The sequence below is a fragment of the Podarcis raffonei genome, chromosome 8 (genome assembly GCF_027172205.1).
Source record: "Podarcis raffonei isolate rPodRaf1 chromosome 8, rPodRaf1.pri, whole genome shotgun sequence".
Classification (NCBI taxonomy): Eukaryota; Metazoa; Chordata; class Lepidosauria; order Squamata; family Lacertidae; genus Podarcis; species Podarcis raffonei.
The window spans coordinates 11,114,185-11,132,278 of NC_070609.1; the positions used below are offsets into that span (position 1 = coordinate 11,114,185).

The 18,094-nt window shown below is 45.7% G+C and overlaps 1 protein-coding gene across 1 annotated transcript in view; it reads right to left on the reverse strand.

Moving 5' to 3' along the window:
- ERFL (ETS repressor factor like) overlaps positions 1–16,448 on the reverse strand; it is a 156,545-nt gene extending 140,097 nt beyond the window's left edge. The window contains exon 1 of the mRNA XM_053397878.1: positions 16,150–16,448. The gene's annotated coding sequence lies outside the window, so the exon portion shown is untranslated. The remainder of the gene's footprint in view (positions 1–16,149) is intronic.
- Between the last annotated feature and the right edge of the window lie 1,646 nt (positions 16,449–18,094).

An 18,094-nucleotide genomic window follows, 5' to 3' on the forward strand; every position in this document is an offset into this window, starting at 1 on the left:
AGATCATGGCCACTGGTCCCATCACCTCCTGGCAAATAGAAGGGGAAGAAATGGAGGCAGTGAGAGATTTTACTTCTTCGGCTCCATGATAACTTCAGATGGTGACAGCAGCCACGAAATTAAAAGACGCCTGCTTCTTGGGAGAAAAGCAGAGACATCACCTTGCCAACAAAGGTCCATATAGTTAAAGCTATGGTTTTCCCAGTAGTGACGTACGGAAGTGAGAGCTGGACCATAAAGAAGGCTGATCGCCAAAGAATTGATGCTTTTGAATTATGGTGTTGGAGGAGACTCTTGAGAGTCCCATGGACTGCAAGAAGATCAAACCGATCCATTCTAAAGGAAATCAGCCCTGAGTGCTCACTGGAAGGACAGATCCTGAAGCTGAGGCTCCAATACTTTGGCCACCTCATGAGAAGAGAAGACTCCCTGGAAAAGACCCTGATGTTGGGAAAGATGGAGGGCACAAGGAGAAGGGGACGGCAGAGGATGAGATGGTTGGACAGCGTTCTCGAAGCTACCAGCATGAGTTTGACCAAACTGCGGGAGGCAGTGGAAGACAGAAGTGCCTGGCGTGCTCTGGTCCATGGGGTCATGAAGAGTCGGACACGACTAAACAACTAAACAACAATGACGAAGTCTGCAGAAATCAGCAGGCAGAGGAAGCTTTAGAAGGCATAGAGATAAATGCCTGCTAATGCCAAGACAGAAAGCTTCAGCTAAAGGCACATTTATAGTGGCTGGTGAAAAGCTGGCAGGGCCATGAAGTCGGTCTGCAAAACAGGAGAGAGAAGTGGCTTCATAAATGTGGTTGGAAAGGTGAAAAGCAGACTTAGTAGCTGCACAGGGTAGGAAGAAGAAGTAGCTCTAGGGAGTTAGGGTTACGCCCTAGTTGTTTTTTTAAATGAAGAGCCTACAGAGTCTATTTTTGATAGCTTCTTGATTTTTACAGTTGATTTTTAATTGGGATAGGGGTGGGGCTGTGATCTGACCCGAGAATTGGTTGGCATCTGTCTGTCTCGAGAGACAACGGAGGAGTGCATCTTTGGGAGTGAAGTCAAACGGTTGGAGAGTTACGGCGCCTGCCGTGGCTGTAGAGACCAATTCGGGAGAGACATGTTTTGTTGCAGCTGGGGCAGAGGAAGCCGTTCTGTTATGCCGAAGCAGGTGTTTTTTCTTTCTGTGCTCCTCCCAGCGGTCATTCCTCCTCTGGTCCCTGCTGCGGATACACGACCAGATTGTCTCCAAGATTCTTACCTGGAAATAAGCCCAGGTGAGCAGAGCTGTGCCTACTTCTTAGTAAACATTAACAGGATTGGATTTCAGCCCTGAGCGCTGCCATGGATCCATATTTAAGTATCGAAATGTTAAATTGAGCCAGATCACTGGTCCATGTAGCTCAGAATTGTCTACACTGATTACCTGGTGCTTTCTGGGGCTTCCTCCAGGAAGTCTTTCCCAGCCCTAACCAGAGGTGTTGGGGATCAAATTCGGGATCTTCTGTATGCCAAGCATAAGCTCTGCAACTAAGTGATGGCCTGCCCCCCTGTAACCTTTTGCTAACAGGGATGGGGAACCTCCAGACATTGAAGCATGCCAACTTTCACCAGCCCCAGCCATCGCGGCCGATGGACGTGGATGATGGGGCTTGTAGTACATTACAAGGTTTCTAGTGGGGGTGGGGTGAGCACATCCTAGTCTTTCCAGGAGGGGATGCTGATCCTGGCAGATCCACAGTTCAAATGGACTTACTCCCAGGTATACATGCATCTTGTGTGTGCGTGTGTACATTTTTGTGTGCATTTGTATTGGATTGCAGTCTAAACCAGGGTTTCCCAAACTTGGGTCTCCGGCTGTTTTTGGACTACAGTTCCCATCATCCCTGACCACTGGTCCTGCTAGCTAGGGATGATGGGAGTTGTAGTACAACAACATCTGGAGACCCAAGTCTGGGAAATCCTAGTCTAAACCTTATGCTAGTCTTCACTATCTAACCCCATTCTTCGATTCCTAACATTTGGTAAATAAAGTGGAACCATGGTTCTCGAACTTAATCCATTCTGGAAGTCCGTTTAACTCCCGAAACTGTTCAAAAATTAAGGTGTGGCTTCCGATTGGCTGCAGAAGCTTCCTGAACTCAAGCAGAAGCCGTGTTGGATCTTCGGCTTCCGAAAAACGTTCAAAAACTGGAACACTTACTTCCGGGTTTTTGGCGTTTGGGAGCCGATTTGTTAGTCAACTAAGCCATTCGAGAACCAAGGTATGGCTGTATGGGGTCCTCATGTGTACTTTATTTTATTTTATTTTTTATGTTTATTTTTTGCTACAAAGTTCATCCTTGCTTTTGTTTTTTTAAACAGGTATTCTTGAAGCACAGAGTGGACTTTTTAGGACCTGATTTTTATTTATTTTTAAAGTTGAGGCGTGTGGGGAGCCAGTGTGGTGTAGTGGTTAAGAGCGGTAGTCTCGTAATCTGGTGAACTGGGTTCGCGTCTCTGCTCCTCCACATGCAGCTGCTGGGTGACCTTGAGCTAGTCACACTTCTCTGAAGTCTCTCAGCCTCACTCACCTCACAGAGTGTTTGTTGTGGGGGAGGAAGGGAAAGGAGAATGTTAGCTGCTTTGAGACTCCTTAGGGTAGTGATAAAGCGGGATATCAAATTCAAACGCTTCTTCTCTTGTTCTGGGGACACAGAGCCTAGGCTGTGTCCAAGACCTGCCCCAGGTTATTGGACTCCAGCCTCCACCAGCCCTAGCTGGTACAGCCAACGGCTAGGGATGATAGGAATTGTAGTCCAGCAATACCTAACAGGCCACTGGTTATCCACCCCTGGTGTAAGGACAAATCAGCAATTTGCATTGGGTCTGGGGTACAGTGTCCATGCACCCTACTTTGCAGAGGCCTGTCCTCTATTTGAAGAGCTGCCAGAGGACAATTCTCTGTTTGATGATATCCTGAGAATCTAAGGTGAGCCTGGCAAATCAGGCGAATGGCCCATCTTAGACCAGCATCCTGTTCTCACAGTGGCTAACCAGATGTCCTTCTTGAAAGACCTACACTGGCTCCCAGTACGTTTCCGAGCACAATTCAAAGTGTTGGTGCTGACCTTTAAAGCCGTAAACGGCCTTGGTCCAGTATATCTGAAGGAGCGTCTCCACCTCCATCGTTCTTCCCGGACACTGAGGTCCAGCGCGGAGGGCCTTCTGGTGGTTCCCTCATTGCGAGAAGCCAAGTTACAGGGAATCAGGCAGAGGGCCTTCTCGATAGTGGCGCCCGCCCTGTGGAACACCCTCCCACCAGATGTCAAAGAGAAAAACAACTACCAAACATTTAGAAGACATCTGAAGGCAGCCCTGTTTAGGGAAGCTTTTAATGTTTAATAGGTTATTGTATTTTAGTGTTCTGCTGGAAGCCGCCCAGAGTGGCTGGGGAAACCGAGCCAGATAGGCAGGGTAAAAATAATAAATTATTATATTATTATTATTATTGAAGGTAAGGAACCATAAGAAGGGGAAAGCAGGGGGGACCTTGAAGTTATCCATCAATGCTTCGTCTCTGGACAGAAGACTTGAAAGGGCACATAGGTCGGCTGATCACAGCCTTGCCCACCACAGTGACGAGCACTGCGTTTCTATTTAAGTTCAGTGTTAGACACTGAGATACGAAAGCCAGGAGCTAAATAGCACCTTAAGCCTAGGTTATGGGCGCAACAATGGAATGTCTAGGCACACTTTTTTAATAACAAGAATACAAAGCTGAAAATGAATGAACTGCAGCTAAAATATTGTGCTCATTTTTCACATGGTCTAGTCCAGGCATCCACAAACTTGGCCCTCCAGATGTTTTGGGACTACAGCTCCCATCATCCCTAACAGGACGAGTGGTCAGGGATGATGGGAACTGTAGTCCCAAAACATCTGGAGGGCCAAGTTTGGGGGTGCCTTATTCTTAAGAGGGTCTCTTCTCCAGTCTTCAGAGAACAGCTGGAAGTGGGGAGGCAGAAAAAGGTCCTCCTTTCTTTTTACTCTGCAGTTTTAATCTGAAATCTTAGGTGCCCATAGCTCAGAAACTGCTCGACTAATGAAATTCCATGTCACAATATGCGCCTAGAACAACGGACGTTTCGAACACTGTTTAAGTTACAGTGATGATTTCCAAATTTGTACCACTGCAGATGAATTAGCGTGTGCAAATATGTGTCTCCTTCTACCCAGGCTCATGCCTTTTTGCTGTGCCTTGTCGTGGTGCCTAGAGATTTCATTGCGTGGTGGGCAATGCTCAGCCCCCCGCCCCCCCGCAGCTGCTTATTCACCTACGATGTAGGAAAACAACAGAAATGTAGCTTAGAAAAAATGAAAGATTCTTGACCTTTTCTTTTCCGTCCATTGGCCTCCAAGAAAAAAGAAATCCTGACGAGCCCAGATCTCTTTTGGCCGCTTGGCAACCCTAGTGGAGTTTCTCATATCACTTGCCCCCTCTCAACCCTGGGGGACATTTGCTGTTCCTCTTCTTCTTCTCTCCTTCCCCCCCCCCCCTCACTACCACCCTCTTTCCAAATGTTTCATTATTCTATATATTTTTCAGAGGTTCAGATAAAAAAACGCACGATAGAAGTTGGCTGTAAAACCAGCAGGCCCCGGGGCTTCTCTTTTTAACATGCTGATTTTCTTTACAGCTTTCCTTATTTCATCTTCTGAAACCGGCTCCTCACTTCCTTATGCCCCAATGTCTGGGAGACATATCCGTTGGAGTTATTTGCTAATGACCTGCGCGGTGTTGCTTTTTCCCTTATTCTTCTGCCAGGGCTCGAGTTCAAAAGGAGCGCTTTTGTATAAAATGGCTTTCGGTTATGTATGTGTGTTAACTTTGCCTCCTGACCGGATCCCAAAGAACAAAACAAAACAATAAAGATGAGTATGCTGTTGAGCATATGCAAAGGTTTTTTTCTGTGTGTGAGCATATCTTCTTCTTTGGTGATCACTCATAGCTGAGTAAGATTGTCTTCCATAAACACGGTTTTAACAATGAGTCCGTAAGTGACTGTGGAGGCCAATTCTGGATCCACACATCCTTCCACAGTGGGGACATTGGTTTCTGGGCGTGAGTTGATCATGGTGTGGATTTGCCAAGCGTGCCTTCCTCTTAGCACGTTTCTCCCTTGCGTCCTGAGTTTGAGTGTCTTCAAAGCCCATGACACCTTTGGTAAAGGCTGTTCTCCGACTGGAGCGCTCGCAGGCCAGTGTTTCCCAATTGCTGGTGTTTATACTACATTTTTAAAAATTTGCCTTCAGACAGTCTTTGAACCTCTTCTGTTGACCACCAGCATTACGCTTTCCATTTTTAAGTTCGGAATAGAGTAGCTGCTTTGGAAGACGATCATCAGGCAACCGCACAACATGACCAGTCCAACGAAGTTGATGTTGAAGAATCATTGCTTCAAGATTGCAGAGTTAACATAAGACAAGCCCTCCTGGATCAGGCCAAAGGCCCATCTAAAGTCCAGCATCCTGTTCTCACAGCGGCCAGCAGATGCCCATGGGAATCCTGCAGCCAAGATCCAAGTACAAGAGCACTTTCCCCTCCTGTGGTTTCAGCTACTGATGTTCAGAAGCATTACTGCCTTCAGCTGAGGAGGCAGAGCCATCTTGGTAATAGCTTTCAATAGCTTTCTCCTCCCTGAATTTGTCCAAGTACTTTCTTCACCACCTCTCACTGCTATGGAGTTTCGGAATTAAGGCTTCCAGGGTAGAAAACTTGGTCAAAGTTGTGCCCTTAAAAAACCCCAAAATGACACCCACCCATCCAAAAAATTCCATTCTGCAAGAAGAAATGCAGGATTGTGAGAGTTTATCAGACGTTGCTCAAACAGCCTCAAGAGTATATTTGCAACAATAAGGTCTTAAAACATGGTTTGTTTGTTTTTTAATCATGGAATCATAGGATTGTAGAGTTGGAAGGCACCCCAAGTCCAAACACCTGCAATGGAGGAATCTCAACTAAAGCAAAATGAAAAATGAGTTTCTCAAACATCTGAATTCTGCTCCAGTGGCACAATCTGTGCCCCCTCCTGATCACAGTACACACATAGTCTTAGTGGGTTTGATCCTCAACACATTAAGCAGAAATGAAAGTAGAGATTATCACCGAAGTTTGTAATTACTTGGTTCAAAATATGAATTTCCTCAGTTTGTTAGAGTCAGATGAAGGAGCGTCTCCACCCCCATCGTTCAGCCCAGACACTGAGGTCCAGCACTGAGGGCCTTCTGGCGGTTCCCTCGCTGCGACAAGTGAGGTGAACCAGGCAGAGGGCCTTCTCGGTAGTGGCGCCTGCGCTGTGGAATGCCCTCCCTGCAGATGTCAAGGCAATAAGCAACTATCTGACTTTTAGAAGACATCTGAAGGCGGCCCTGTTTAGGGAAGTTTTTAATGTTTGATGCTGTATTGTGTTTTTAATATATGGTTGGAAACCGCCCAGAGTGGCTGGGGAAACCCTGCCAGATGGGCGGGGTAATAATAATAATAATAATAATAATAATAATAATAATAATAATATTATTACTACAAACAGTCCCCGCCAGAAGTTCTTCTCTGGCTTGGAAGTGAAGTGAGGTTCTGCACATCATGTGCAGTGTTAACACTGGCCAGCCTATTTAATAGGCACATGTGCAAACATTATTTGTCAACTTCTTACTCATGATTAAAAAATAAAAACAAAACCTCTCATCGATTGCTACGAGAAACTTAACCAGACATCCTATCTTTAAGTTTGGTAAACACTGTCTACATTTGTGTGAGTCAATTCGCTCGGCCGTTTCTTGCAGATATTTTACGTGGGTCCCTATTCAAGATCTAAATCCCTCTCTTGTTCCTCTGTGCATGTTTGGAAGAAGGAATTTCCGGAATTTCCCACCATGGATGGTGCTAAGCTAAGAGAGAACGCTTGGGAAACAGGCAGGTTCCCCCTCTGCAGAGATCTCCAAGAAAGCTCCTAGCTACTGAATTCCAAATAGAGCCGAGAGGATTTCAGCTATCATTCCTGAGGGCTGGGATTCTGGATTTCTGGAATCTAAACCACTGGAGTCAGTTCTTAGCTCTTGAAGGGGTGGAGGGAAGAGAGAGTAAGGGGAAAGGCTTGCAGCCAAGAACCTCTGGCTTTGGTCCCAAGCTCTGGGAATAGTTATTTCATAGTGGTGAGGGTGAGAGACAGGTATTTCTGGATTCCCCATGTCCCATGCCCAATAGTGCTCCTATCTTGCTATATAACAGGGGTGTGGCCTTCCAGAAGTTGTTGGACTACAGCTCCCATAATCCCCGGCCACTGGCCCTGCCGGCTGGGGCTGATGGGAGTTTTAGTACAACAGCATCTGAAGGCCACAAATTTCCCACCACTCCTTTATTACCTTTAAAAGGGGCCTCAAAATTTTAACTTCCAATTTCCTAAATGCCTTTTTTAGCTCCACGTTTATGTCCTACTGGGTTGCAACCTAGTTATAAAAAACCTTTCACTGCAGCAGGGGTCCACAACACTTTTGGGCCAGGGAATCTAAGAAACTGCCACAGGCATCGCAAAGTACCCATTTCACAGAAGAACAAGTGGCGATGCTCAGAGCCAACCTCTCTTCACCGTAACAGGCAAAACATCTGCAAAGGTGGTATAATGGTTAGAGTGCTGGGCTAGCTCAGCCATTAAATGCTCTGGCTGACCTTGGGCAAGTCATGGTCTCTCATTCTAACCTATTTTAAATAATAAAATAATAAAGAAAATTGACAGATAAGCAACAACCCCACAGGCAACCAAACACAGGAAAGGGCCTTTTCTGCGGTGGCTCCCCATTTGTAGAATGCTCTCCTCAGGGAGGCTCACCTGGCACCTTCATTACATATCCTTAGGCGCCAGGTAAAAATGTTCCTCTTCAACCAGGCCTTTGGCTGATTAACATTCTGTGGTCCTTTTAATGTGACTATGAGAGGGGGTTTACTGGTTTGTTTCACTTTTGTTTTATTATGTATTTTGTGTTTTCGTTTTGTATTCTTATGTTGTGAACTTTGGATGAAGGGCGGCATACAAATTTAGTTAACAACAAACAACAACCACACAAAAGCAAAATCAACAAAACCATGTACAGCGCCACGTTTTAAGTACAGCGATACCTCTGGTTACGAACTTAATTCGTTCCAGAGGTCCATTCTTAACCTGAAACCGTTCTTAACCTGAGATACCACTTTAGCTAATGGGGCCTCCCGCTGCCGCCGCACAATTTCTGTTCTCATCCTGAGGTAAATTCTTAACCCGAGGTACTACAGTGGTACCTTGGGTTACAGACGCTTCAGGTTACAGATGCTTCATGTTGCAGACTCCGCTAACCCAGAAATAGTACCTCGGGTTAAGAACTTGCTTCAGGATGAGAACAGAAATCGCGCGGTGGTGGAGTAGCAGCAGCGGGAGGCCCCATTAGCTAAAGTGGTACCTCAGGTTAAGAACAGTTTCAGGTTAAGAACGGACCTCTGGAACGAATTAAGTTCTTAACCTGAGGTACCACTGTATAAAAATTTGAAGGGGGCAGGTATCCTGGCACACTGGCAGGCCCCAATATTATTCCTGTGGCCTGATATTATTCCTGCTTCTTGGTATTATCCGTTCTATTCTTATGATGTTCTATGACTTTAAAACCAGGATCGATTTCATATCAGGGATTTATATTTTGGATTCTTCCTTGGGAGGGCCCGGCCCGAGCAGGCAGCCGACGAGTATTGTAAATAAATTATAACAAGCGTGGCAAAGCTTTTCCTGACAAGGAGATAGAAAAGCACCACCAGCCCTGCCTCCCTGAGTGTCAGGCTGCAAAAGGCATAAGCTCAGGACCAGCTTGAAAAGGTGGCAACCATGCCCTAGCAGGCTTCAGCCCAGAAGACAGCTAGTGGGCGGAATCGCTGTCCAGGAGAGGGGGAAATTTAGAAGGACACCTGCAAGAAAAATGACCCGTTGTTCTTGGAGCTAGAAGGGGGAGAGAGGGATGATAGAGTATGGAACAAGGGCTGGGGACATCTGGTACATTACGGGATCTGTTTAAAGACCCATCCGTTTCTCTGATCCTGGCGGGATTTGAGGGATGGATGGAGAAATGAAGGGGGAGCAAATAGCTAGCAATAAGCCATTGATCAGCTACAGGCCGGCTGCAGACAGGCTCTTAGAGCAGAAGGGAAAGTGGGGAGAGGCTCTGGCCAGGTAAAGGAGGGAGGGGGAGAAGAAGGACTTCAAAAGGCAAAAGGGCCGAGACCAAGGCGATCGCATGCAACCCAAGAGGTAGTTTTGCATAGTGGTTAGGGTACTGCGCTTCGGACAGGGGAGAACCAGGTTCAAGTCTCCAGTCACCCAGAAATCTCACTGGGTAACCTTGGGCTGGTCACGGCCTGGCCTGCCTCGCAAGGCTGTTGTGAGGACACTGTTGCATCCATGTGCCCTATGTTTCTTGGGAGGGAGGGCTGGGTTTAAAATGTAGGAACAACAAGCTCTTTTCAAAGGCACAACAAGCCAAGGGTGAGCTTGTGCATGTGCAGAGTTTCCCTTCAAGTAACTAGCATCAGCTCTCTGTACTGAGATTAGGAGCAGGACTTTTTGTTCTAAGTACAGTGGTACCTCGGGTTACAGACGCTTCAGGTTACAGACGCTTCAGGTTACAGACTCCGCTAACCCAGAAACAGTACCTCGGGTTAAGAACTTTGCTTCAGGATGAGAACAGAAATCGTGCTCTGGCGGCTTGGCGGCAGCAGCAGGAGGCCCCATTAGCTAAAGTGGTGCTTCAGGTTAAGAACAGTTTCAGGTTAAGAACAGACCTCCGGAACGAATTAAGTACTTAACCCGAGGTACCACTGTACTTTATTCTAGATGCACGGGTGTTTCAGCACCTCGTTTTAGAAATTAACTAAGCCCCAGTTGTAGGTAACAAGATCAACTGAGTACGGGAATGCTTGGGCTCTCTAATTCTAGAGTTATTTTCGTCTTAGTACCCCCCCTCCGGAGAAATGGGGTGTGAAAACTGGGGGAATGCTCCCAGCAAAATGGGAGGAAGCATTTCCTAACAGAGCAAGCAACTGCAATTGAAAACATTACATAGAATGAGGGAATGGGTGTCCTCGTGGATTTTTTTTGGGGGGTGGGGGCATAGTAAAACAAGCATGCGAATGAGAATAATAATGCACATTTTGCCTCATATCTCAGGTTCCACAAATGCTAGAAACGTACTCTTCTTTTTCATGAAAGCTGTGGATTTGGAGATTATGGTTCATCTGCCTCCCTTGCCCCCAAAGGTCTGCAAGGTAACGTAACAGATAGGACTCGGGGAAAACCCCACATCTTTAGTGGAAGATGTCGCAGGAGGCAGTAGATCAGCATCATGCTGCCATATGGCTGCTGACCGTCCTGCAGAGACCTGTGTAGGCCAGTTATATTGTTGGCTTTTTCCCATGAAGAATACTGCTGGCCAATCAGCAACGACACACTTCCCAGGTACAGATCAGATAGCTCCTCATGCATCAACCCCCCCCCCAAAAAAGGCAGAGAGCTGCACAAAAATTGCATATGCTGATACAAACACGTCCACACATACACATTTAGAAATGCTATCTGTTGAATATAATAAAATGGTAAGCGCGCCATCACACTGCAGTTTGCTTAGCCACAGGCAGGTGGCGCTGCAAACTATAGCATAATGAGAGGCACCATGAGGTGGAAAGTCTATGAGGTCAGTGGAGAGTGGTTCCCTAGAGGGAAAGAGGTTTGGTGAGGTGGAGGAGTTGGCGATGGAAGCAGAATTCCATCACCTCATTGTGTGTATTATGTGGGGCCTGGTCTACACACACAAAACAGAATGGGGATCCTGAGACAGTTGATTAGGCTGTCTGAACTGGGACTGCAGGACTCCGTTCAAGTTAAACAAAACGTAACATTCCCACTGAGCCATGCACAAACCAGGCCAAGGCAAGCAGTGCAAACTTCTGGTAGCCCTTGAAACACCACCACAGACTCTGTCCTGGTTTACACAAGCTTCAATATTGGGCAGCAATGAGCTAAAGGAGCTATGTGATTACAGAGTGGACTGTGCTGCTATAGCCTACAAATGGGGGTTCACTTTTCTATTGCTCCCCTACATTTAAAAATTCAGCACAGCAGGGAGAGGCCTGGGCCAAAATCTTGCTCCTGAATGTGTACCCCCTCCAAAAAAATTAGCAATAATCATCTGCAGAGAGGTTGTTGTTTTATGTGGGGGCAGCATTCAGACATAGCCTCCTACATTTATTTATTTATTTATTTATTTATTTATTTATTTATACATACATACATACATACATACATAGCCTCCTACTTGACTCCACCTCCCATCATCCCTGACCCTTGCCCATGCTGGCTGGGGCTGATGGGAGTTGGAGTCCAATGACATATGGAAAGTCACAGGCCCCCCACCCCTGCTCTAGGTAAAGTCCTTTTCAGGGCTAGGTGCTTGCAACTGCCTGACCCTGGGGCGGCCATATCCTACTTCACAGAAAGCAGTCCTCTGTTTGCAAATGGGCTCTTTGGTCCACAGATAAAGAACGATGAGAACTGAGAGCAAGTGGCCCAACACCTGGCCTCACCTGTTCACAGCCTTTCCCACTAGGGTTAGCTAGTTTCCAGTTTAAATAATAATAAATATTTCCAAATTTGCATATGGCAAATAAATTACCACATGCACATTTTTTAAATTCCGGTACATCTTTTTTTGGGTGAGGCGTGTCCTCTTTGGGGCAACACCTAAGTGGGCACCCTGCCCTGCTTTTACTACTGCAGCAATATATCCCTGGGGGTTTTTCAAAACAAAGTGGGTGAAATATACTCAGAGTCGCAAAGTGATTTCATGCTCTTTATTCAGCTCATAGTGGTGAGGAGGAATGAATGAATGTCCCCTCAAAGTATCTGCTTTATATACATTATTTACACAATGGGCTGCACATGATTGGCTAATTCCGGAATTCTACTGTAAGCCAATCAGGTTGTGGATTCACTTCTATCTGGAGCATGATTGGGTAGTTCCTGCCAACCAATCATACTGCTGCATTGTTCTAGGACCAATCAGACTGCTGCATTCTGAATCCTCTTGTTCTAGGACCAATCAGACTGCTGCCTTTTGGATCCTATTGTTCTAGGACCAATCAGACTGCTGCCTTTTGGATCCTATTCAACTCAGTACATAACAGTGGGATAGGTCAAGAAATTGCTCATGTCTGAGGAGGAAGATGTGTCTAGCACTACAATACCCTGAAGAAACTCATTCACCACTGTCTCAATCCCCAGCAAACTGCATTAACACCACACGTTTAAACCGTGTGGTTTCCTCCGAAGAATTCTGGGAACTGTAGTTCACTCTCCACAGAGCTGCGATTCTCAGCACCCTTAACAAATTACAGCTGCCAGGATTCTTTGGGGGAAGCCATGTATGGGGTGTATACAAGCCCAGCCCCACTGCCCTGGTTACTGTGAAGTATGTGGGGCGGGGGCCTTCCTGACAACCTCCATCTATTGAAGTTTGGTTGGTTGGAGTTCAGAGAGAAGCGCCTTTTCCATCATGGCTTCCATTTTGCAGAATGAGTTCCCCACGGAGATCAGGTGAGCTCTGAGGATGGGCTCCTTTTGCAGTGAGTTAAATCGCTTTCGATCCCCCTGGATCACTGATACCGAGTTCTTCCTCTCTTTTCCGTTTCACCCCCTGCAGTTGTTTCTTGATTTATAATATTTCTCGCCCGCCTTTCGCCACGAACGCCCAGGGCCGGTTACAACAACATCATACACGATGATCAAAACAGGTTTTAAAAAATTACAATGACCAAACAACCAAGCCGTTCGAAAACAAAATACATTGCAATAAAGGTTCTTAATTCTTCAAATTGTGGATGTGTTTTATCTGACTGATAATTTTTTTCTAATTGTTTGCTGTCTGTTGGGAGCCGCTCTGAGATTCGCAAACGTCTATACGAAAAGCGGGATGTAAGTTTAAAATGAAATAAATTTCTGGCTTTCAGTCTATCCTCCCTCTCCTCCGGGGCCTCCTCTGTTCCGTCCTCCCCTTCCTCCTCTATTTTTAGCCAGCATCTCTTTTTATTTTTTATTTATTTCGGCTCCCCTCTCTCCTCTTCCTTTCTAAACACTTCCTCCCCTCCTTTCGGGGAGCGCTCCACTCCCCCGAGCGTTATGACTTCATCCCGGCGCGGGCTGCCGGCAAGGAGAAATAAATCTTCATAAAGGCTGGGTTGTGATTAATCCGTGGGCCAAGGCTCGAGAGCGGGACCTTTCCCATTAGTGGATAATGGGAAGATGGAAAGCTCCTGTCGCCAGCACTAGCTGCCCGTCATTTGTTCCACTTTGCAGTCCATTTGGCGGGGAGACTACAAGGCACTCCATCAAAAATATTTTCAGAGTTAATTTCCGTCCCTTAATCTGCTTGATTCTTATTTTGTATCGAATGGCAGAATCGATTTTCGTGGCGACTAAATTAAATAAGGGCTCTTTTCATGCATGGGGGAGCCCGGGAGCTAAGGGGAGAAGGGGGGGGTGAGTGAGGAAGAATTAGAAAAGAGGAGAAAGGGGGGAAAAGGGAGGGGTGGAAAAAAAATAAAAGATGTGCAGGCACATGGAAGGATAAATAGATAGGACTTGGGGGAGCGTGGGGGGGGGGAGAGATTGGTTTCAAACCCACAATCCCACCTTCCCCCTCCCCTCACAGCATCCACAAAGGTGGGCCCAGGCAAATGCATTCACACAAACACCCTAGCTCTTGCCCAGTGTTGGTGCCAGGATTGGCACCCTCCGTGCCCCCCTCCCCTGCCTCCATCAGTCCCCCGTCTCCTCCTCACTGCAGTTCTTGCTAGTTGGCCTCCTGTGGGAGGGGGGCAGCCCCTTGGCGGATGCCTGAGCATGGCGACCTCTGACCCCAGCTCCGCTCTCGTCCGTAAGATTTCCGGAAGCCCACGGCCGCGTTCTGTGCCTTCTACACTGGACTCCAATATTGATATTTTCCATTTAACTATGGGGGTGGTTGGCAGGGAGAGAGGGCTGCCTCACCTATCGCTCTGGAGAGAATTAAAACACCCCTATAAGCCGCAGACGTCAGGAACCTCCAGGAACTATAAGGCCACCTTCTTACCTTACAGATCCTGATCCTTCACTTTCGAGAGCAGTCCAAATGACAGATCCAATACGCCATCCAATAACGTCTACTTGGGAGTAAAGCACAGGGAGTTCGCAAAAGGATGGAGGCCTCAGCCTAATGTACGCTGCTGCCTTTTCTCCTTTGCACCAAACGAAACACCAAACACTAGTCTGCTATTGAAAGATGGTGACTCAGCAATCATAACAAGAGTAATATTAGTAATAATACTGAGGGGCCGCCCTTCTCCTTAGTTAATAAACGGAGCTTCTGGTTGAGGAATTTATACAACTTATACCATGGTGGGGAGAGTGGGCTAGACTTTGCTCCGTAATGCACTGAGCACGAGGGTTAAAAATGGTCGTGGTTCTATTTTAAGACTCACCTTATTTCTGTGATTTTTAAGTTGCTTTCAACTGTCTTTGCGTTTTAATTGAAATCTGCCCTGGCTGCAACCTTAAGGTGGAGGGCTGGTAATCAACAACAACAACAACAACAATTAATCCTTCGCTAGACTCTGAGGATAGATAACACCCTGGATGCCTACACTGGCAAGGAGAGGCCTAGGCCAGATTCAGAAGGAGGAGGAAATACAACGGAGGGCGCAGGTGATCAGTTCATACACAAACACACAACGGCTCCCCTCCACACAAGCATCAGGTTCAAGCGGTGTTTGCTGGCCCCCCTCCATCAGAGCCTTCCATGTTCATTTCATCCACCATTCTTCTTCTTCCCTTGTCAGATAGACTCAGACCCCCCCCCCGACTCTGTGGACCCATGGGGAAAGTTGAAGGTGGGGGCTGTTGCTCTCTTTCTCTCTGGATCACATATAACCCTCTTGCCCAGCAAGAGAAGGAGAGTTCATTTATTCATGCTGGAGCCCAGCCATTCATTTATCTCTTTTTGCATCTCTGACAGCTTGACATGCCTTTGGCTCCCACCAAGAGCCCCCCGCCCCACTTCCCCATCCATCCTCCAAGCCTCTTTATCCGCCGTCCCGTCCAGCAAGCCAGGGCATCTAACAGGGGTTGTGTGTGTTTTTAGAGTGCCACAGCCACAGTCTACACAAGGGGTAGGCAAACTAAGGCCCGGGGGCTGGATGCGGCCCATTCGCCTTCTAAATCCGGCCCGCAGGTGGTCCGGGAATCAGCACGTTTTTACATGAGTAGAATGTGTGTCCTTTTATTGAAAATGCATCTCTGGGTTATTTGTGGAGCATAGGAATTTGTTCATTTCTTTCCTTCAAAATATAGTCTGGCCCCCCACAAGGTCTGAGGGACAGTGGACCGGCCCCCTGCTGAAAAAGTTTGCTGACCCCTGGTCTACACTCTTCCTTAGTGTCTTCTTTGGGACCTATTTCTTCCCAAGCCTTCTGCCATTGGAAAGTTTAATAAGGTACACAAACACCATCTCCCATTAGCGGCTCCAGGCAAGATTTCTAGCAGGGTGGGCTGCCTAAGTCTGTTGTTGCAAAAACAACATAAAATCCCAAGGTGCCTTAAAAGACCAGCAAGCACATTGCGACAGAAGTTTTTGCAATGTCTGCTATCGCTGGCGGAAATGCGTCTGTCTCTCTCTTTCACAGACACGAGGAAAAAGAATGTTTTGATTCATTCATTTCCTCTCTAGACCGCTTTACATTTTTAAGGGAAAAAATCTCAAAGCGGTTGACAACGCAGGAAATCGTCATAAAAAGCAATTCAGAGGAAAACACTATTGAAGAAAGACAAAATATGAAGTATACATTCAAAGCAACGTAATTAACAGGAAGCTGAAATATATGAAAGATTTCAAAATAAAACAGTGCAAAGGTCAACGATGGAATGCACGTTAAATGCAGCAAAGTTAACAACGACGAAATCTCAAAACATTTCAAAAGAAAACGTTGCTAAAGGAAGTCAAATATAAAGTGCACATTTAAAACAACGTAATTAACAACAGAATAGAATATTATTGTAAGCAGAGAACGTACCTGCCGCTGTCACTGCCAGTCCTGCCAACGGCGGCTCAGGCTCAATGGCCTAAGAGACAGTCAAGGTGGTCTGTGGCCTCTTCAGCAGCCTCAGCTTTTGTAGCTGGAGTCAGTCAGGGCTCTGTCCTCCCAATGCAGGGAGCAGGCCTTCCAGGACTCACAGCCAAGATGGTCCAGCACAAAACCAGCACTTTAAATTCGTAACCTATCCATGCTCTGAGTGAGAGACAGCATTCTTCCTAACGTTCATTCTCTTTCTCTCCAGCAGGGGGCACTGGCAATAAGATGGATAACAAAAAATAAAAAGGAAGTGATGTACATTGCATGACTTAACACAAGGAGAAATTGACCACTGGGGGCTACTTCCACTTGTTGCATTCCTTGTACTGCGGAAAATGCAAATCGCAAACCCAGTTCTACTCTTTCAGAGGAAGGAGCAAGATTGCTTACTCCTACCGTCTCACTCCCCAAATGAATGTACTTGCAAGGGGGGTGGCACTGGGTCTCAACCTGCGTCTTGCAATACAGGATATCCAACAATATATTCCACTTTCTAGAGTAGGCCATGTACACGTGAGATCTGCAAAATAATAATAATAATAATAATAATTATTATTATTATTATTAATGTGCTTATTAGGTGTCCCCCCCCCCAAAAAGTAAACTGAAAGCGACTTATGATATAATTAGGGTTGCCATACACCCGGAATTTCCCAGACATAAGCCAGCAATCGGCCGTCGGAAGCTGTGTCCAGGTGGAAATTGCTGGTTTCCCCCCTCAATTTTTTCCCAAGATTCTGAAAAAAAAATAAAAATTGAACAACTTGGGGCAAGATGAAAAAAATCTCAACAACTTTGCCAAAAAATGTTCAACAACAACTTTTCTGTCCTGATTGTCACTTTTTGAAATATGGCAACCCTAATATAATACAAATGTTAAAACCAGTATACATTTAAAACAAAATATTATCCATATCCATATATGTAAAGGGTAGCTCAACCCAGCCCACCCACTACAAGAAACCACAAGATCTAAAACTCTTCAAGGTAAAGGCCAAAAGCCTGGTTGAAAATAAATGTTAAAAGAAACAAATAACGTTATAAGTTTTCAAAACTACCAAGCTTAAGACTAGTTGCTTAGCTTTTAAACTGACATTCCACCTTAATGCCCACAGATATAAGTATTTTGAAGTATGTAATATTACATTTTTTAATGATTTGAAATTTGAACTTCAGCATACTATGTTGGAAGACTTAATAGGATTTTCCTTTCTTTGATTTGATTTGTTTTTGTTCTTATTTTCTGAAAAGCAAGCTGTGTAAAGTGAGATTGTATCAGGCTGGATTTATTTACAGCATTTGGAGTGTTTTGTATACATTATTTAGATTTTCAATAATTCCATAAGCAAGGAGCCACCACTAAAAAGTCCCAACCTCAAGTTGCCACCCTCTGCACCTCCCTCTGAGAGGTTACACAGAAAAGGACCTTAAGTGATGAATATAGGGCCTGGATTGGTTCCTGTGGTGAGAGGCGGTCCTTGAGCTATTGGGGTCCAGCAGCCACTTCATTCCATTTTCATTCCATCCCATGTTTTCTGTTCTCCCTCTCCCCACGCCACCCCAGTCAATCAGTATCTTGTGGTCATTTTGGTTTTTTTATTATTATTAAAACCAATAATAAATAATAAAAGTTGTTTATTGTTGTTGTTGTTTCATTTTATAATGTATATAAAACAGAGAGAACAATTATAACACCAGACGGAAATTAAAAGATGAAAAACGGAACCATAAAATAGGCACAGAGAATGTGTAGTTTCACATGCGTTAAAATAGCAGTGTTAAATTTGAAATATATAGTGCATATGTTTCTTGAGTCTTCTGGAAGCAACAATAGGCCTTTTCTTTCTTTCAAACTTATTTTTGTTGGCCATGGTGGATGCAGTAC